At 34.0% G+C, this 23,188-nt stretch overlaps 1 protein-coding gene across 15 annotated transcripts in view; it reads right to left on the reverse strand.

The window, feature by feature from the left end:
• The window catches only part of LOC106869579 (uncharacterized), a 373,899-nt gene that overhangs the window by 222,826 nt on the left and 127,885 nt on the right, over positions 1-23,188 (reverse strand). The window lies entirely within an intron of this gene.

Raw genomic sequence — 23,188 nt, forward strand, 5'->3', positions numbered from 1 at the left:
CAACACCCCTACCTAGAAAAATGCAAAATTCCAGAAGCATTGATGACAATTCAAAGCCTACAAAACCTGGAAGAGGAAGACCTTCCCTCAGGGAAAAGGCAGAGCTGAAAAAGCAGGGATCTAATTGGAGAGAAGCAGAAAAAAACAACAACCCAGAATCGAGAACAGCAAAGAGTGGAAGGCTTAAGTAAAATAACCTATGCAGAAGTCATGGGGTGCCGTGTGTCATATTCAACCCCAAAAATGCTTATGGGCACCTTTTGAGGCACAAAGTTACAATATAAGTAAAAGCAGATGCACAGAGAAAAAAAGAGCAAAGAATATGTGGAGGAACCCATCTCCATGATACTAAATTGAAGTTCACAGCAGTTCTTTACAAAAACAAATGAAGAAAAGATAGCGCTATCAAATGAACTGAAAGTAGTGGAAGATGGCTCTGATTACATGGAAGACCCAAATTATAGGCTACTAATGAATACCACACTAGTAGTCTATGAACAACTAATGTGCAACAGTTGGTGGTTTCTTGTTTTGTCTGACGTCAAAAATATGTGTGAGCATCTTCAGGAATAGAAATTACAAAAAGTGGCAGGAGGCTTATATTATAAGGTGTTACACCCTACTCTAGCTGGTAGGTTCTCACCTGTATGTGGGTAGATTACACTCATAGTTCCTTCTTGTTTTTTTTTTTTTGTCTGTTTCTTTGTTTTTTGCAATTATACCATTTTTATCAAATCCAATTGCCTACTGTACAACATCTGACACTCCCCTTATCTGTATATGCCTTTGTTTGTCAATTCCTACATATTTGTAACATGCATGTTTTCTTCTCTATTGTAAGTATGACTGGGCCCTTATTGCCAAACAAAGAAATTATCATTGTTTTTATTGTTGTTGTTTCAATGCATTGTGTGTCCCCACCCCACCCCTTATCGTTTCCCTTTCAGCTCATAATGAAATCATATCACTTGCTATTCATTTTTTTGTCATACACAGTACAGTACGTTATTACATAAAGACACAGTTTGGGAGGGGTTACGACTAGAATGTTCCAGACTGCATATGTAACAAACAAATAAAAACAAAACAGAAACAAACACAAAACTATCAACAGTAAAACAGCCAACAGAATAATGTCTTTTGATCTTGTTATCAATGAGACAATGCTTTATGATGGATGTGAGCAGTGCCATGAAGAACAAACTATCTTTTGTATTCCATGATATTTGAGATTACCAGATTTCTTGTTTCCGACATACTGGTGATCACTACTTCCTTTTTAAGTAACCCATCTACACCAATTACTACCAAATTGGTACCATTTTCATCTATTTCCATATCTTCATGCTTGGTTAATTCTGTGCAAAAACCTTCCAATAAGAAGACATTGTTGTCTGAATGTGACAATGCATCTTTATAACCCTCATCATCATCATCATCATTATTATTACTATTATAATTATTATTTTCATTATTATTATTATTATTGTTATTATTATTATTATTATTATTATAGAGACAGCAAGCTGGCAGAATCATTAGCACACTGGGCAAAATGCTTAGTAGTATTTCATCCAACATTATGTTCTGAGTTCAAATTCTGCCAAGGTTGATTTTGCCTTTCATCCTTTCAGGGTCAATAAAATAAGTGCGACCTGAGTACTGGGGTCGATGTAATTGACATACCCCCATCCCTAAAATTGCTGGTCTTGTGCTAAAATTTGAACCCGTTATATGAACCAACACATGAGCCATCATCATTACTGACAAAGAGAGCAAACATTCAGTAACTACAATCAGGACCAGAACAAAAAACAGAAATTATGTAATTGCTCAAATTTGCAGATCAATACAACCCATCCAATAAAACAGTGACAAAGCAAATATCTCAGATAGTAAAAAAAAAAAAAATAATGATAATAATAAAAGTACAACAAATCATTCTTTTACTATTTTTCAATCATCATTTTGCAATAATTGAAAGATCAAAGAGATCTTTAAAAGAAAAAAAAAAAAACGAATTTAAGAGATACAAAAAAACAAAAAAAAAACAAAGAAAATCTCATGCTGGGTATTTTTATGAAAAGAATGGGGTCATTGCTAGTATTATTATAAATTGCTTAAGTGACAACTATCAAATGAAATGATTTCAAATAACATGAGCTCAGACAGAACACAGTATTAGATTACACTTATTAAATTAACCAATCCTTAATTTAAGATGTAGATATCTTATAGCTATGTAACTAAATATTTGATAAATGCTCCACACCAAAGAGAATTTTGCATATTAGCAAATTACTTTAATGTACAGTGTCAACAGTGAGTTGCAGCTGGTCAGGTTGAATAGGATATCATCATCTGATCGTTCATTGGTTGATGAGTAAGATAAGTCCACTCTCAGGTTGTCATCAGTGCTTGTACTGTGTCTATGACCAAGATAGTTATCTCTCGGAGCAATGAGACACTCTCCTGCCTTCCTCTGTCAGTAAATAGGTTTTTCAAGGTTCAAGGATAAGTGTTCAGCTTTACAAAATGAATAATGAAAAATCACTGAATATTTGATAAAGTGATTCATTAGCCTGCAGTGCTGGAGTTCAATTTACACCATAATAACTCTGAAGATGAAATGGGCTTTGCTGATTACTAACACCAACACTGACAAATCCACAGAATCTGGAACATTAGGCAATAATTATAAGAATTTTAAAGTTCATCAGAAGCCCCACAAAAGCAGCATTTCACACTCCCATCATCCTGCTATGTGCATACACAGACATTCTAGAAAATTTTACCTTTGTTATCCACAAACCATGCATCTCCCTTTCCAACTCACAATGTGGAATTTAGCACCTGACACTGTCGTGTGGTTTCTACATGTCGACCACATTATTGCTAATGACAAGGTATGTGTTGTGTGTGTGTGTGTGTGTGTGTGTGTGTGTGTGTGTGTGTGTGTCTGTCTGTAGTCAAAATATGTCATTACAACCACCTCAAAGGCATGTTAATGGTATTATTTGATGGTTCAAATACATTTCATGAACTTTCATACTTCCTAATCACATGGTTCTGGATTCAATCCCACTGCATGGTACCTTGGGCAAATGTCTTGAAAGTGAATTTGGAAGACAGAAACTGAAAGAAGCCTGTTGCGCACGTGTGTGTGTGTGTGTGTGTGTGTGTGTCTTTGTGTTTGTCCCACCATCACCACTTGACAACTGGTTTTGGTTTGTTTACATTCCTGTAACTTAGCAGTTCAGCGAAAAAGCCCAATAGAGTAAGTACAAACTTAAAATAATGCATGATTAACCCAAAACAATGTGAATAAGCATTACATATGACAGAGTAATCTGAATGCTAAAGGGTTAAAACACACCCAGAAAACTATATATATATATATATATATATACAGAGAGAGAAAGAGAGAGAGAGAAAGAGAGAGAGAGAGAAAGAGAGAGATGGCTAGATGACACAGATAGATGAGCATGTGCATGTGGTATGTTACTGTCTTCTTGCTTTGATTTTAATTCATGTGATAGTTGCAAACAAGCATCACTTTCATGCAAGGGATTTCTATTTCCAATCTTCCATAAAAACATGTCCAGTCATGTGGAAACATTACCTCATTTGGAAACAAGTGAGGGTTAACAACAGGAAGAGTATCTGGCTGTAGAACATTTGCCCTGACAAATTCCATCCAACCCATGCAAGCATGGAATGGTGGATGTTAAAATGATGGTGATGATGATGATGATGATTGGAATATTGTGAGAGTATTGATATCAGGGAGTTGCTACTTCAGTATTAATATCAGTCATTGACCTAAAGCAGGTCACTGAGATTTCGCAGAGAAAGTCTATAATAGTATTTGAAATGTAACAGATATTGTCAATTTAGATTTTTCAAGAAATGTGTTGCTTGCTGTGTGTGCGCGCACACACACACACACACACACACACACACATACACATACACAAAAAAAACTCTTTTGAATTCTGAACATCTCCCAATAACATGAAAATACCTTTGAGATTGCTGCAATTACATGTTATGACCATGTGCACACACACATATTTTCTCACTGGCAATAATGTGCTTCACTTGTTTAAAAATAAAAAAACTGCACAGCAGCATTAGGTGCTAAATTAATCAATATTTCCAACTCGTAGAATAGCCATTTTGAAACGTCATTAAAAAAAAAAAATTCTCTGAAAGATGGGTTTTTTTATGAGAAAAAAATCCCTCACACTTTTTTGCCATATTCTGAATCTCTGATGTTTAAAGCATAAAAATCCAATGACATTTTTTGTTTTCAAAAGTATAATAAAAACAAAGAGAAAGGTGCATGGTCCAGAACTCCACCCTACATATAACCATTGTTACACTGTTCTCACAAAAAAATAATACATGGTGTTTTCAACAATGAAAGACACCCACACACACCTTATACCATTCCAAGTGCCATCAGCATCAGCAATGCTATTGCGTTCATTCTCCACTACCGACTGATAAACAAAATATTAAACACCTCCTTAAAAAAATACCACAAAAGGTTGACTGTCAAACCCTCTCCTTAGGTCACCAAGCCTATATATATAGAGAGTATAATAACAACATATCTAGAATCTGTAATTTCCTTAATTGAAAAGTACTGAAAGAATTCCTCCTCTTTGTCACTCTTTTTAACTTGTATCATCTATATGACCTTTCTATATCCTCAAAAATTAAATAAATAAAAGAAAAAAAAGATGAAACAAAAAACCATACACACAGAACCTTACATATACATGGCATCATAGTTGCCTTCCCTCACTATTCCCCAGACAGGGGACGCTGCTGCATGACTGTTTCAACATTAGAAACTAGATTCTAATCAAATAGGCTACCAGAAACACCTATGAAATTCACTGTCTCCTTTCTTACCAACAACACCAAAGGAGATTAAATACAGCTAAACATATCACATAAACACTGAAAACAAAAACACTAGGAATTAACAGCAAAGGTCCTCTGACTCAGTGGTTAGAGCATCAGGCTCTCAATCATGAGGCAGTGAGTTTGATTCCTGGTGCATCCAGGAATCAAACTCACAGTCTCACAATTCCAAGCTTGCTGCTCTAACCACTGAGCCATGTGCCTTCACACAGCAACTCAAATATAATCAGTTAAAATGCAAAGAAATACTCTCAGCCTTGTTTGAATAATTTCTTTGTTATATAAAAGACTAAATTAAAGATTCTGAAGAAAAATCATCACCATCGTCAGAAGTAGTGTCTAGTCTCATTTCTCAATGTTCTGAATTCAATCCGTACCAACGATGGCTTTACCTGTTATTCCAAACAAAGTTTGATATAGTAAATAAACTAGTCAAGTACAAGAGTAGATTCAATTAATTGTAATATTTTCTCTTTTGTGATTTGTACCACTGCAAGAAACCACAAGTAGAAAAAAAAAAGACAAAAAAAAAAACAAACAAACAAAAAAACCAGTAGTTTCAGAACTGTTTTTGAATTTCATTCTAGCAGATGTCAGAATAGCTCTTGTCTCTTGTCTACTTTAGATTCCATATTTTATTATCCCATGTCATTTCAAAGAGCAACCTTAACATTGAAGATCTGACAAATGTAATTAATTACAAGTTTTCTTTTTTTTTTTTGCATATATTCTTCTCATCATTTATCATCTTTCACAGCTGTATGTCCATATCAATGCAGCCACCCTTCTCTCTTTTCTATACACCAATATGCAGATATGTGACTTATATGAATAACAACCACTTTGCTAAAAAGTTACCACTAATCAGCAGAAAGAGCAAAGATATGGGAAGAAGTGAATGCAGCATGAGCTGAGAGTATTCAGCGTCACATGTGGAAGGATACTTAATTGTGAAGAACGACAAATGTGTTTTGCTTATATAGAGTTGGGTAACCCATGCCAGTAAGAGAAAAAATGGATATGACAATATCCCCACAAATTTCATAAGCTGAGGTATATTGTGCTGACACTGACATCAAGATATCACTCTCTGCACAATTAAATATATATTAAAATCATTGCTTGCTATGTGTACAGTGAAAACTATGGAAATTTTCTTCAGCTGGGATTTGAGTTGATCTGTGTATTGAGATCTATATAAATTCAGAACATTAGCATATGAAGCCATCACCACCACCACCACCACCACCACCACCACCACCACCACCATCGCCACCCACCACTGCCACCACCACTCCTAAATCAAAACAACACCAAAATCATTGTCAGTAATTAATGCATAGTTTTACAATTAGAATAATGGTGATGGGGTCAACTGAAAAGAAAGTTAAAATGTCTCGGGAAGTGAAAATAAATCAAATCACAAGAACATACATACGGCTTGAAATTCCATATGTTTGAAAGAGAAAAGTGGGTAGCATCGAAGAAGTGTGTGAGTGAGTGAGTGAGTGTGTGTGTGTATGTGTGTGTGTGTGTATATACCTGCATATATATATATATGTGTGTGTGTGTATGTATGTATAATTGTGAAATATTCACAATGAAAATTGAAAAGAAATATAAGAAAGCATATTTATTTAAATACATTTCTATTTGAAATGTTATCTCACATACACGTAAATACACACACACACACACACACACACACACACACACAAACACACACATGCATGCACGCACACACAGATAAAATTTTCAAATACAGAAATAAGAAGTAAAATAGCTTGCTTCTAAACAATGTTCTGATCTCTTCTTATGATAAAGCAAATACTGAGTAACGTAACCATAATCTGGCCATTCAATTTTCAGAGATAATTATTTAATTAAAAATTTTCCTAACAAAGAACTGTACAAACTATTCATATATATTTAGCTTGTCAGGATTCCAAAATAAAAATCAAACAACCAATAAATAAATAGATAAATAAATAAGAGAAAAACCAACAAGGAAACAGCAGAAAAAAAAAAAGACAGAAAGTAGAAATAATACTTGTTTTATAATAGAGTGGGTTAGTAATATGTGTAATATTATCTGTAATTCAAATACAGAAATATAAATGAATACACTTCAAATAAATTATCATAACATTTTACAACTGCACACATATATTTATACATGCACACTTAACAAATATTCAAAAAAACAAAAAAAAAACAAAGAAAAAGAAAAAATATAAGGTAAAAAAAAATTATTTTTATTCATGAAGAATTTTAAAGGATTTTATTGATGCAGTAGGAGGTACCGTTCCATAACAGCATTTTATTGTTGAAGAAGCAAGATTATTTTGGAAACCAATATCTAATCAAATCTCTGTAGAAACTAAAGAGACTGTTGTGCCAGAATATCAGACAGCTGAAGGCCAATTAAGATCACTTTGAAACGAAAATGAAAATGCTACCGATGATTTTAAACTCATCTTTGTTAATTTATCACTCTGAGATATTCCAAGCAATTGGTTGGCTACATTAAAAGGAAATGCATAGAAACTTGGCACTTAAACCAAAAGGAAAGGAAAAAAAAAACAAGAAAAAGAAAAAAAGTAGTTAACAAGGAATCAACTCTCAGATTGGTTTATATAGGATTTTTGTCAAACTGAGCAAAAATGCTGCCAGGAAAACAAAACTGAATATAATAAGATATTATATTTTTTCAAAAGTCAATAGTAGTACATGTTAGCATTTGAATAATGCTACGAAAGGAATTTTACATATATACAACTACTTGACCAATCCAAGAATATAATACCTGCAATGTAATGTGTCAGCAGCTGCAGATGTTACCAAAATTAGAAGTTGTAAATTCACTTTACAAAAGTAATTAGAAATTTTGATGCCGGCAATGCAATTTTCAAATTTTTCTATTACATTAAGATTGGGGGAAGGTGGGGGGGGGGGGGGGGGGACCAACAAAAAAAAAAAGATTTGAAATAAAATAAAATAAAATAAAACAGAACTAAAATATTCAACTAAAGATAAAAATTAAATAACTTTGACACATAATCAATAAAACTTAGATGTTTGATAATTTTTAAAGAAACAATCTGGTATTATGCAGGGTCTCCAAGGCAATGTTTTAAAAACAAACGCTCTTGTAGAAATGCCCATTGTTGTCAACATCATCAATAATTTTACATCTGTTTTCCAATGCTAGCTGTTTGTGCTTCAACTAATTCTCTTCACACTGTCCTCTATTTAAACAATCGCCTTCTGTCCAAGTATTCCTGTCACTCTTAATTATTTCACAGAAGCTTTTTCCTTAGTCTACCAAAGCATTAACAATGTTCTTACCAGCATATCTTATTTGTTCACTCTATTAACATCTAAAACAGACATACATGCTAATGATTACTTCATCAATCAAAATTAATCAGTTTCCATAAATTGCCAATATTCATTCAACAAACTATATTCACTACTTCTTTTTTTTTTTTTAATATTTTTCTATCACTAAAAACGATTGTTTTCCTTCTTTCTGTTTTATATATGTGTGAGTATACACACACACAACATTATTATGAATTCATACATATTCACAAGTGCTCAGTTATGTGTGTTGTGTGTGTGTGTGTGTGTGTGTGTGTGTGTGTGTGTGTATGCATGTGAGTGTGCCAGTGCTTTACTCATCATCCATTTATACATTTTGTACAATTTCTTCATTACTATATATATTATATACATACATATATACATATATGTGTGTATATATATATATATATATATATATACATATATGTGTACATGTGTGTATATATATGTATGTATATATATACATATGTATATATATATATATATATATATATATATATATATGTATGTATATATATATATGTGTATATATGTACATATATATATGGATATGTATGTGTGTGTATATATATATAAATATATATATATATATATAATGTGTGTGTGTGCATGATATATATATATATATATATATATATATATATATATATATATATATATATATATATATATATATATATATATATACACACACACACACATATGCATATGTCCACAACATGAATATTAGTTCATTGTAATTCCATCAGACATTTAGTCACCTCTAGAGTTTGTTTTGTTATATCTTTCTTTTCCTTTGTTTGTTTCTAGCAAGAATGAAAATTAAAATTTCTTTTTATCAGTTATTTTTCTTTCTTATTTTCCTTCTTTGGTTTGAAATTTGCAAATTGCTAAGGTCAATATGTTTTCATGAAATGAAATCAGAACAAAGGATACAAAAAAAAATTTTAAATATAAATTAAGCTAAAATTGAAATTTTAACTCGTATTGAAATTCAATAAAAACATAAATTTTCCTCTCAATTCAAATCTAAATTTCAGCTTTTTTTCCATTTTTTTTTCTTACTTTTGAATATATTGATCAGTGTTAAATTTGAATTTCAGTTTACAGAATGTTTTCAATTTGACTTGCACTTCTAAATTTTAAGTTTTAGAAGACATCTGTTATATCAACTTAAATTTTCAAACTGAAGGACAAAAAAAAAAAAAAAAAAAAAAAAAAAAAACTCAAATCAAAATATCAACTCTTAGTTCACTATAAAGTGGATAGAATTCTGTGGAAACACAGCCTACTTTAACAATACAGTCTAAAAAACAACCTTCTAAAATGACCATACAAAAATTAGACAAATCTACTTAAGTGGTGTAATAGTGTACAGAAACAAAAGTGCAATGAAGCAAAGGACAAAGGACTAGAAAAGAAAAAGTGAGCTAACAATGCCAGTATTTGACACACTGGTCAATGGTGTAAAAACTGACAGCAGTAGCATTGATGTTTAAAGCATTAAACAAGGACATATGCTGGATAAAGAAAAAGTTAATAAAGGAGCATACAAGGAGGAGATAAATGGAGGGTGGGATGTGTTGATGCTTTAAAGCAGATATTCATGAGTTCAGTTTCACTCCTGAAATTTTCAAAATCAGAACCAGACCCATTGAACTGATGCCAAAAGGAAAGCAAATAAATAAAAATAGACAAGAGAAATCAATATTAAAATAATTGTTTCGAATTTTGGCACAAGGCCAGCAATTAGTGAAGGACCCTCCAGTATTCAACTGGTACCTATATTATTCATCCCAAAAGGATAAAAGGCGAAGTTGACCTTGGCAGAATTTGAACTGAGAACTTAAAGAGTTGGAAGAAATACCACAAAGTATTTTGTACAATGTACAAGCAATTCTGTCAGCTCACTGCCTTTAAGCAAAAAAAAAAAACAGAAATAATGTAGTCTGTAATTATCAAGTCAGTCAATCCCTTCACAGCAAACATTAAAATAATGTCACTTCAGTCGCTTTCATAGTAGAAAAAATTAATAGAAAAAATGACATCACCTCAGCACAGATAGACATCAAAGAGCCAATGATTAATTTTAGTTTCATAACATTAAAAGAATGAGACATCAATTTCCACTACCAGGAGAGGCTCTCAATCTATCTCGAGTAACATTTCTAGATGATCTGATACCTCTTCTGACAGCTGAAGGGAACTAAAGCAATGAAAAATTTAAATGTGCTTAAAAACACCAACAGTGAATTTGAACTTGAAACCCTTAGAGCTAACAGTCAAATATCATATCTACTAGTTCGTTCTGTGTCTATTGGTCTTGAATATGACAAATGAGTCAGTTAGTTAGTGATTGGTACCTTTTAGAAGATGATCAAAATGGAATACACAGAATGAAGCAGGGATATGGATTTAGGGAGATGATTAATGTACCACATTGAGAGACATAATATAAATGGTAAAAAGCAGAAAGATTAGTCCAATTCAGGGAAAGGAATTCTATTCTACAGTGGATCTCAAAGTGTCAATGACCGAAGTATTTGCCATTCAAATCGTATTCTACTTATACTAACATTCAGAATTCAAAACAACTTGAATCAATAGGTTGTTGGTCTCACTGGGTCAAAGGATCAGCAATTCATACTGCATTAACAGTAACATCATATCTTTCATATCAAGATGCTTACCCCTGAAAGGCCCAAGAGGTATATACAGGTACTTCAAAGTAAATTGGAATTTTTTTCACTCTAGCATAGACACATTAGCATTGATTATTGGAGAAAGTAATTTTATGGTCCAAATTGCTATTTCCAAGCTTAAAATATGACTTGAAGGTAGATCAAAGCAGGTTGAGCAGGTTTGCCAATGGACAGAAGTCATCATCATCATCAACATTTAGCATCTGCTTTCCATGCTGGCATGGGTTGAATGGTTTGACTGAAAATGGTAAGTGGGAGTGCTGCACCAGGTTCCAATCTGATTTGGCAAGGTTTCTACAGCTGGATGCCCTTCCTAACGCCAACCACTCCAAGAGTGTAGTAGGTGCTTTTTACATACCACCAGCACGGGTGCCAATTACATAACACCGGCATCAACCATGACTACAATTTCACTTAGCTTGATGGGTCTTAAACTATAATATTCTAGTAATTCTTTAATATTGACAACAAAATTAAAGATAAAATAAGTACATCAATTTTCCTTCAGAAGGGTTATAATTAAATTAGTAGGAGGGGGGAATTGCTTTTGCTTTTTGGTGTGTTTTTTTTTTGCTTGTTTTTTTTTTGTATTCATGTTATTGATCATGATAGGATAAAAAGTGGTGGGATTTGAACTTAAAAAAGAGCAGATAACAAGCAGAGTACTGGAAAGCATCTTGACATAGCTCTATTATTTCTACTAACTCAATCAACAGAGAAATATCTTCTAAACTATGGCTGTGACTGAAGAAAGTAGAGAATCAAGAATTATATGATTCTTATTTAGAAGATCTAGTTTTAATTCTTGCAGTTTTACATTCAAATGCGAAAAAGAAAATATTACGAATGCAAATAAAAGAGGGATTGGTGTATAAGCCTATTAGATGGATTACTAAAAGCTGTTCTGAAGAAAAGTGACCTTGATAAATTAGTTAAAAGGAAATAGTTCAGATGAAATTATTGATTAGTTTGTTATTGAAGTAAGGTTACAAATACTGTTGGCATGTGATATAACATCAATCAAGAGAATAAGCTAATTAGAAACAATCATTTAAGATTTCTGAGAGAAGTACTCAAACGGCTATACAAAGCAGAATACATTTCTTAATGTCTGTTAGCAGATAGCTAGCTAAATTTAATCCTTTGCTATTCTAGTGTTAGGCAGATGAAAGATTTCCCCCACCCCCACCACCTTGTACAGGGTGCGAGACTAACACAGACACCTGTCTTCTTAGAAAAGGAATGTCACTTATTCCCCACAGATGATGTAGTATTAAATGTCTGAGACATTCAAATGCCTCCAGTAATATCTTAATATACTAACCATACACTGATAGGACCACTATCTGATACACATAGCCATTTGCCTATTTCAATAAAATATGTACTTTTACTAGAATTTTATTTCAAAACAGAGATTAATAGTTAATTCTTTTAAGAAACTTACAGAATTATTTGAAGCTATGCTTAATTTCAGTTTCTATAGAGAAATCTCCCATCAAGATAGGATGGCAACCTATCAAAAGTAACATTTCTATACATTCTGGTACCCCTGTTCTTTGGCAAGTCACGCAAACCGAAGAATGCAATGTGGATTTGAGCTCACAAATTCTTGCACCATGAGTTGGTACTTCAGTGTCATATTCTCTCAACTATTCCATTTCTACAAAATTGATTTGCTAATCAATATTTTTTTGGTAGCAGTTCATTGAAAGATGGATACTTGGTTATCATCCATCCATTGTTCAGCATTTTTCAGGTGGAATATATTTTTGCCTTATTTATCACCCAAAAAGTTTTATCTTTTTATTATTTTTTTTTTATCTAAGGCTGCTGCACAAGAGTTCCAGAGGAGAGAAATATGAGGTTTATTTCATGATGTTTCAACACAGCATTAGCTATTAAGGTTTCCCCTCTCTGAATCTGGAGTCTATTGAATCCAAACATCAATAAAGAAATGCATGGATTTATCCATTGCACCATCAACAGTTTTTGTGAACCTCTATACTATTGTTCCATCCATTCAACATATCCAAATTCTAAACACTTTGATGCCACTGTCTCCATCCATTTCATTTGCTTCATTGCTTGCTTCAGTGTCCACTCTGATATCTCAGAAGCTTGTGAAGCTAAAAATGCCTCCAATTTTTTTTCCCCTTCTTTTCATAGAAAGTTATTTGGATATGTATACTGGGCAAGATATAAGTTATAAAAAAATATCAAGTATACAGAAAATAAACAGACTATAGAAATACTTAAGTTGTGTATATAATTATACAACAACACAATTTCTGTAATTCTTAAGCAGTGCAAACAAAGTGCATTGAAATACTGATATATATTACATGTAGAGGTAAAATTCTGTTTAGTTTTCAGTTATTTAATATTTTGGTTAATATACAGGCGCAGGAGTGGCTGTGTGGTAAGTAGTTTGCTTACTAACCACATGGTTCCGGGTTCAGTCCCACTGCATGTCACCTTGTGCAAGTGTCTTCTACTCTAACCTCAGGCCAACCAAAGCCTTATGAGTGGACTTGGTAGACAGAAACTGAAAGAAGCCAGTCATAAATATACATATATATATATATATATATATATATATATATATATATATATATATATGTATGTATGTATGTGTGTGTTTGTCCCCTCAACATCACTTGACAACCGATGCTGGTGTGTTTATGTCCCCATAATTAGTGGTTCGGCACAAGACCAATAGAATAAGTACTAGGCTTACAAAGAATAAGTCCTGGGGTTGATTTTCTCAACTAAAGGCGGTGCCCCAGCATGGCTGCAGTCAAATGACTGAAACAAGGAAAAGAATATATTTGGTCAGCAGTCACTATATTCCTTTCCATATCAGCTAACTCTGATGAGCGTAAAGTTATATAATCGATTGTTACCTAACACTCCAGTGTATTCCTAGCATGAAACCGATTGGTAAGATCGGCCATGATGGACATATAATACTGTATATTTCGGATAATATATATATATATATATATAGCTTTTTCAGTTTGTTTACCAAATCTACTCACAAGGCTTTGGTTGATTCCATGCTATAGTGAAAGACATTTGCCAAAAGTGCCATGAAGTGAGACTGAACCTGTAACCACAATGACACATTTAATGTTTAAAAATATCTTAATCTCATATCTTTCTACACTTTCGAGTTACTGGTACTTATTTATTACCACTAGTTAACCTAAGTGATTCTTACAAATCAATTTGAAGACCTTCGCAAAAAAAAAAAAAAAAAAAAATTAATAAACAATAAAAAAAACCCCTCTCATCCAAAGAAGCTATGAATTCTAAAAAAGCTTAACTATAATTACTCAAGATAAAGACTTTGATAGAATGCTCTGTGTTTTGAAAACACTGACAACAATGAAGAATTATTACTATCTTAAATAACAAATTTCACACAAAAAAATAAACACCATTACAGCAACTGCAACTACTACTACTACTACTACTAGAAGTAAGTGGATCTACATTTAGACCAAGACTAAATAAACCTACAAATGATTGATGATAAGAATGATGTTTATAAAATGACTATGACTGCAAAAGTAAATAAAGCAAATGGCTAATAAATAAACGAATAAATAAATAATAAAAAGATAAACCATACATGAAAATCTTCCTAATTGAACAAGATAATTTCTGTTTAAGATAAATTCTCTTCTATTCAATGAACTATTTACATCTCTTACTACTTTACCTCTGATAGTTATATCGGTTGCCTCTCTCTCTCAATAAGCTATTAAAATACACTGTCTCCAAAAAACCAGTTCCACAGTTTTCTCATACATGTGGCTTCCCAACCACATGGCTTTGGGGTTCAAGCCTACTGCTGCATGGCACCTTGGGCAAGTGTCTTCTACTATAGACATGGACCAAACAAAGCATTGTAAGTGAATGTGGTAGGTGGAAACTGAACGAAGATAATAATGTACATATGTATGTCATTATTCAGTTTATTTCAAGAATTTTTGCCAATAGAAAAAGAACCGGTCTCCAACCTAAATCCAAGGTTCCTTCATTGGAATTTCAACATCAACAACAGGGTATTTTTGTTTGTATGTATGTATGTATGTATGTATGTGTGTGCAGATTTGTATGTTTTATGTATGTATTCTCATGCATATAGTTGCATATCTAGACTTGCTCATATATATTTAAATGATAAACTTCTGGAAAGTTTTACAGATTTTTACAGTTCCAGTGATGATGTGGATCTGTACTCTTCGAATTAGCTTTCTCCTTTCTGGTTTTGAGAAGCCCAATTTCTCAAGATTGGTAATTAATTAATTCATTCATTCATTCATTAATGAATGAGTGTATGTATGTATGTATGTATGTGTCTCCTTGTCTTGACATCTCATACTATTTCCAAGTGGGTGTCTCTGTCATACAAGTATCTATCAATTCATTTCTAACACCCTACAGAAACATGTCTGCCCTATGGGGAAATATTACCTTGCTTAGAAACAGGTTAGGTTTAGCAATAGGAAGGGCATCCAGCCATTGGAAATCTGGCTTAAAGAATTCTATCCAAACCATGCAATTATGGAAAATGATGATGAGGAGGAGGAGAAGGATGACAATGAGGATAATGATTCGAAGTGTTAAAACTACAAATAAAAGCTGGTCGTTCATCATAACTCACTGGAATTGGCTTTCAGACACAACTTGGAATAAATATTCTGAAAAATTACATTCACGAAAAACAATTTGCACAACATTTGTTAGTCATTACAAATCACACCTGTGCATGGATGGAAGAATTCTACCATTTACTGATAATAAATATTGTTGTTGTTGTTGTTGTTATTATTATTATTATTATTTTCATTTTCCTGTTTGCTATTTCACAGCTTCACATTCAAGAATAAAACTACCTGTTACAACAATACATGTAAATATTTAAATTAACAAATTATTTTACAAGACATTAAAAACATAAATAAAAAATATATATTTCTAAAGTGTTCTAGATATTTTTTTTTTCTTTTAATTAAAATAAATTGATTTGAAATTCCAAGCTCTTAAAATGTATTCCATTGAACTTTTTATTTTTTTATTTGACATTTACCAAATTGCATTGGAATAAAGAAGCAATTATTTTCAGATATGTAGATAGACTTAAATTACGGTGTATTTCTAACCTAACCCTTTGGTATTCAAACCTGCTAAATCCACGTGCTAGAAAAATGGTGCTACATGTTAAAACTAGCACATGCCTGGCTTCCTTGACAGGCTGTGTGTTTTGTTTTGTCACTGAAATGAAATGCAATTTTCTTCTAATTTCATTTCAGTATTTTTTTAAAGGGAAACATCTAACAACATACCTCGTTTTTTAAAGAATTTCTATATCAACAGAGGAAGGGTGGTGCCCATAGCCTTTTGCAGCATTTCTACAGTTAGAAAAAGAGAGTGAAAAAGCCACATCTCATGAGCTGTTGCTGTTGAAAGCAGCACAGCAAGATATTGAGCTATCTGCCCTCAGGTAAGAGACATGGTTTAAATATTTACAACAAGGTGGACACTATTAAAGGGACCCAAGGGTTGAGTGATGTTGTCACACTGGGGAAATCATTAATATTAGGAATTAAAAGATTAAAAATGAAAAGGCCATCCATGGCCACCACAAAAATGTAAATATGCTACTTTTGTATCTTTCATGAATTTTTTATAAATTACATGAGAAGAAAGCTGGATATGTCTTCTCTGAGGAACAGATGACAAACTGTGGAACAGTCTGTCAGGAAACTCTCTTTTCATAGGTATGACTGTGAGGTTAAAAAGTTTGCTTTACAACAATATGGTTTCAATTCTGCTGTGCAGTTCCTTGAGCAAGTGTCTTCTACTAAAGCTCTGAGCAACCTGTATCATGTGAGTGAATTTGCTAAATGGAAACTGTGTGGAAGTCCGTTGTATATGTATGTGCGTGTGTGTACACCTACGTAGGTGCAAGCATGTCTGTATGGTTAAGAAGTTTGCTTCCCAGCCACATGGTTTTAAGTTCAGTCCCAATACATGGCAACTAGAACAAGTGTTTTCTACAATAGTTCCTGGCAACCAAAGCCTTGTGAATGAATTTGGTAGACAGAAGCTGAAAGAAACCTGTCATGTGTGCATGTGTGTGTATGTGCATATGCATGCGCATGTTTCCTTGTCTTGGCATTGCAGACTGGTTGTCAACAGACATCACTGTTATATAAGTAGTGTCATGTCATTTGTTTCCCATCTTTCAGGAACACATGTGCAGCCATAGGGGAAAACATTACCTTACTTGAAAACAGATGAGTGTTGGTTACAGGAAGGGCATCCATCTGTAGAAAATCTGCCAATAGATTCCATCTGATTCAGGCAGACATGGAAAAGATGATGGTAAAATGATGGCAATGATGTGTGTGTGTGTGTGTGTGTGTGTGTGTGCTTGCAGATAAATTGAAACACTGTTTTACCTTCTTTTCTTGTGTACACACTGGACTTTACACACACAGACACGTATGTCTGTATACACACACACACACACAAGCCAAGAGTATGCATTAGTTAACTGATAACGAAACTGGTCTTATTAGCTTCCTAAGCAGTCAGTAAAGATAAAAGAAACAGAACTGATGAACAGGGGGAAAGTGGGAGGAGACAGAAGGAGCAAGCGAAGCTGTAGACCTTTAGATGGACATCGTTTATAAAACAATATACGGACAGAAACCTCATATTGACACAGAGATCTTGTTGGGTTAGTAGACACCAATGAAGCATGGGAGATCACTGACTGACAACGAAGATAGCAACAACACTTCTAGTGAGGTTGGTAATTGTAAAACTGTTGTTGTTGTCATTGGTATTGTTCTTGTCGGTATTGTTCTTGTCGTCTTCACGGATGTAATATTGGTAATTGTGGTTAAGGCGTCGAGCTGGCAGAAACATTAGCATGCTGGGCGAAATGCTTAGCGGTATTTCATCTGTCTTTACGTTCTGAGTTCAAATTCCGCTGAGGTTGACTTTTTCTTTCATCCTATTCGGGGTCTATAAATTAAGTACCAGTTGCGTACTGGGATCAATCTAATCGACTGGCTCCTTCCCTAAAATTTCAGGCCTAAGTGCCATTGAGTAGAAAAGAATATTGGTAGTTTTGGTGATGGTAAAAATATCACTGTTGATGGGGGGGGGGAGTAATTTTGATGATGATGATATTGTCGCAGAGGCAGTAGCAGAAATAGTGAGAGGTGTGGGTGGAGGTGATGCTGGTGATAGTGGTGGTGATGATGGTGGTGGCAGTGGTGGTGATGGTGTTGACAGCATCAATTGTAATGGAGGTGGTGGCTGAAGTAAGAGAAGTGGCATGAGGATGTTGCTGTGGAGTAGAGGTAGTAGTAGTAGAAAGAGTAAATAGCTGAGGTGGTGACAAATCGTCGTGGTGGTGGTGGTGAGGCTGGTGGTCATAATGGAGGTGATGGTAGAAGGATGGTATTGCAGTGAATGTGGTTGGTGGCGGCTAAAAGTCTAATGGCTGGTAGTGATTGTTATAGAAGTAGTAGTGATGATGATGATGATGGTGGTGGTAGTGACAGAGGCAATGGTAAAAAGGAATAATGATGGTAGTGATGTTGGTGGTCATAGTGATAATCTTGATGATGGCGGTGATGATGTTGATGGCAGTGATGTTGGTTGTTGTGGTGATGATGATGATGATGATGATGGTGATGATGATGACGATGACGACGATGATGATGGTGATAGTGGTGGTAGTGATAGTGATGATGGTTACATTGATGATGATGATGTTGTTGTTGTTGATGGTGGGTGAAAAGTGGTGGTAAAATGGTGTGAAAGTCATTAAGAGAAAAAACAAAGCTAAAAAACAAAAAAAAAAGCCAACAGAAATGGGAACGAAGGAGAAAAGGATGAACGACAACAACAACAACAACAACAAAAAGTATTAACAAACAAGGAAAAAGAGGGGCAGGATGAAGAGGAGGATAAGAACGAAAGAAAGCAAAAAAAAAACAAATAAAGCAAGCAAAATATAAAGAAAAACAAAAAGAATCCAACTTTTCTCAAAAAGCAATTTCTAAGAATACGATGCAAAAACAACACCCTTCACCCAACTCACACACACACACACACACACATTATTTTCCTTCTCCCCACCAAAAAACTGGAAACAGATTGGAGAAGCTGACCTGGATGTAACTGGTTTATAAAAATCTTCAGGAAATGTTTAATGATTTTGTCAATTAAAATATTTTCCCACAGTTAGTTTTATCTAATTCTTTTTTTTTTTTTTGGTTTCTTTTACGGTTAGCTAAACTAAGATTTGATTTACTCTCCTGATTTCTAAAGTGTTAAAGCCAGCAGGCTGAAGATTTTGAAAGCATTTTTATTAGCATCTTAATAGCCAGTGCCACCTCCATTATAATTCCTGAGTTGTTCTTGTTTTTTTTCTTCTCTTGCTTGCTTGTTTTTTTTTTATTGTTGTTGCTTTTAAGACTGTATGCCATGTTAGATCTGATGAACTCATCTCTTTTGCCCTGACGAATAAAGCAGCAGCAAGCCAACAGAGAAATCCTACACATACATATAAATTAAGTTTATATATATATATATATATATATATATATATATATATATATATATATATATATATATGCGCATGTATTTATGTATCTACATTTACTTCTCTGTGTACACATGCACACACATATATAATCCATATTATGCTTAGAAGCAATGCACATTACCAGAATAGATCAGAGCAAGCCACTCCAAATCTTTGTTTTATTATATCTATCTGAATGGATTTAGGACAAGCTAGTTTTGAATTCATTATATATATATATATTGTGGCCTGTGTGTGTTCTGTACTCTGGTTATTATTATTTTTTTTTGTCTACGTTTTGTTTGCAATGTCCTGTACCCAGATATGCACCTATATATACAGGTAGACGTAGGTATGCACATACCTGTACGTATATATGCATACACTCATTTATTATTTGTTTTATTTATATATATATATATATATATATATATATATATATATATATATATAATAGCAGATCTCTCTTCCTATCTGTCTGTCTGTTTGTCTATCTACATAGACACATATACATACATGCATGTACATTCAAGCATTTATATATACATATACGTATATATACATACACACACATATACATACACGCATAGTAAACATGTTTATATATTGGGTATATTCCGAAAGTATCCTTATGTAATCCTTATTGTCCACTGAAAACTCTGACAATTTTCCTTAAAAAGTATTTAAAATGCAAAAGTATATTTTTATATATGTTTTGTAATTTCAATCTTATTTGAGAAATGAAACAATTGTTGGTTAACATGTTGATTAATTAATAAATTAATCTCTATCCATTAGATCTTTCTGTTTTCTAACTCAATAAAAATGTCTGATATCTTATGATATTCTATATAATATATCCACTGAAGGATTATCTCTTCAAAATTTAATATATTAAACCAGTGTATCTTAGATAAATATCCCTATAAGAGGTTTGGATATCCTCATTATGACTATACACACACACACACACACGAAGAGAGAGAGTGAGAGAGCCACATTAAAAGCATCAAGCACATGCCGCAAAATGGTTGGTGTTGGGAAGAGCATCCAGTTGTAGAAATTGCGCCAAATCAGACTGGAACCTGGTGCAGTTCTCTGGCTTGCCAGCTTTGGTCAAACTGTCCAACCCATACCAGCATGGAAAACAGACTTTAAAGGATGATGATGGTGATGATAATGACACATATATACACATCCATACACACACACACATGCATGTGCATGTTCATACACACATGCATGCGCATGTGCACACACATGCAAGCGTGTATACGCACACACACACATTTATTCCTTCAAAGCTGAGTTTCACATTTCTGCTCCTGGTCTTACAACTCAGAACAGCATTAGAGGAAATCTTCAGCTTCAGATAAATGAATAAGCTCTGCATGTATTGAGTACTTCATCCTTCATTTCCACATATATCAATTCAAACATGTGCACACACACACACACACACACATTGCAAATAACATACACATAGATAAATACAGACATGTCAAGAAATAACATGCAGGAAATTGTTGTTACCTGACCTTTATAAAGGAGAACTTTACAAATATTGTAATCTTAGACAAAAGGAGGGAAGTTCAGAAGAACGGTATTCAGAAAGAGATTTATAGAACAGAATGTAATGAATGTTGGTGTTGTTGATGTTGTTAGTGATAATAACACTAGTAGTATGCTGGTGGTAGTAGTAGTGATGGTGGTGAATATAGTGGTAGTGGTAGGAGTTCTTTCGGTAATAGTGGTGGTTGGAGGTGATGAAAAAGGCAATCGCACCAGCTGGGGTGATGGTGAAGGAAGTAGTCATAATAATATTTGTTGCATCTATAGCAGCAGCAGTAGTGGTGGTGGTGGTGGTGGTGGTGGTGGTGGTAGTGGTAGTGGTGGTGGTGGTAGTGGTGGTGGTGGTGGTGGTATTGGTAGTGGTGGTAGTGGTGGTGGTGGTAGTGGTGGTGGTAGTATTGGTGGTAGTGGTGGTGGTGGTAGTGGTGGTGGTAGTGGTGGTAGTGGTGGTGGTAGTGGTGGTAGTATTGGTAGTGGTGGTGGTGGTAGTGGTATTGGTAGTGGTGGTGGTGGTGGTGGTTATTGTTTTGGTGGTGGTGGTGGTGGCAGTGGTGGGGTTGATGGTTTCAGATTTTGGCAGAAAATCAGCAATTTCAGGGGTGGGTGGGGAAAGGGTAAGTCAATAAGATCGATCCCAGTGTTCAACTCGTACATATTTTATCGACCCTGAAAGGATGAAAGGCAAAGTCAACCTTGGCAGAATTTGAACTCAGAATGTAAAGACAGATGAAATACTGCTAAGCATTTCATCCGAGATCATTTCAAACTTTGGCACAAGGCCAGCAATTTCAGGGAGACTGTAACTCAATTACATCGACCCCTGCGCTTGACTACTGATTATTTTATTGACCATGAAAGGATGAAAAGCAAAGTCGACCTTGGCAGTATTTGAACTCAGAATGTAAAAATGGATGAAATGTTGCTAAGCATGCTGCCTGGGAAGCTATACAATTCTGCCATTAAATTAAGATGAAAAGCCTTGGGAACAAGATAAATAAGTATATAACAACACAATTCCCAAAACTAGTAAATTGAATGAGTTTATGATTGACTCATTTGTTGAAATAGTTGACAGCCTCACTCACATGCAAATTTCTTCTTCGTGTCCTGGCATAAAAAAATAAATATACACACAAAAAAAAAATCAGTTATGTCTTTATTCGAAGAAATCTAATTAACTGTCGGCAGCTAAAAGAAGGACTGGGGAAGATTTAACAACCATTGTTAGCAAGAACATTGCACAAGTGAATCAAAACATCAGATCTTCAGTGACATAACAGTGTTAAGAAATAAAGATTTCTCATAAACAAACCTACAAATTTTGTAGAGAAGATACGGCTGATTAAAATTGGCCCCCTCCACCCTGATACTTGACTGTAAATTATTTTATTTATCTACTCCGGGAAGATATCATAAGAGGTATTTGAAATCTAGACACAGAAAGGACACACTGTATTTTCTAGCATGGAAGTTGGATTTTCCAGACCAAAATTTTCGATCAAAAATGGTAGGTCGTCTTATGTATCAAGACAATTTTGGAGTACCACAAAATTCTATTTGACATGCAGCAGAATTTCAAAAGACACAGATGATGTTTGAATATTTGCAGTATATGTTTACACTATATTCTACAATGACTTGTATGCTGGAAAATACTAAAAATTAGTTTCAAATTTTGACACAAGGCCAGCAATTTTGGGGGAAAGAGCAAGTCATTTGCATCAACCCCAGTACACAACTGGTACTTATTTTATCAATCCTGACAGCACAAAAGACAAAGTCGGCCGCAGCGGAATTTGAACTCAGAATGTGAAGTCAGACGAAATGTTTTTTGGCATGGTAACGATCCACCAGACTACAATAACTAAATATTGACTTCGAATTTTGGCACAAGGCCAGCAATTTCATGGGAGGGGTAGTTTGATCACAATGATCCCAGTGCTCAACTGGTACTTATTTCATCAACTCCAAAAGGATGAAAGGCAAAGTTGAC

This window comes from Octopus bimaculoides, chromosome 16 (genome assembly GCF_046866305.1).
Source record: "Octopus bimaculoides isolate indiv1 chromosome 16, ASM4686630v1, whole genome shotgun sequence".
NCBI lineage: Eukaryota > Metazoa > Mollusca > Cephalopoda > Octopoda > Octopodidae > Octopus > Octopus bimaculoides.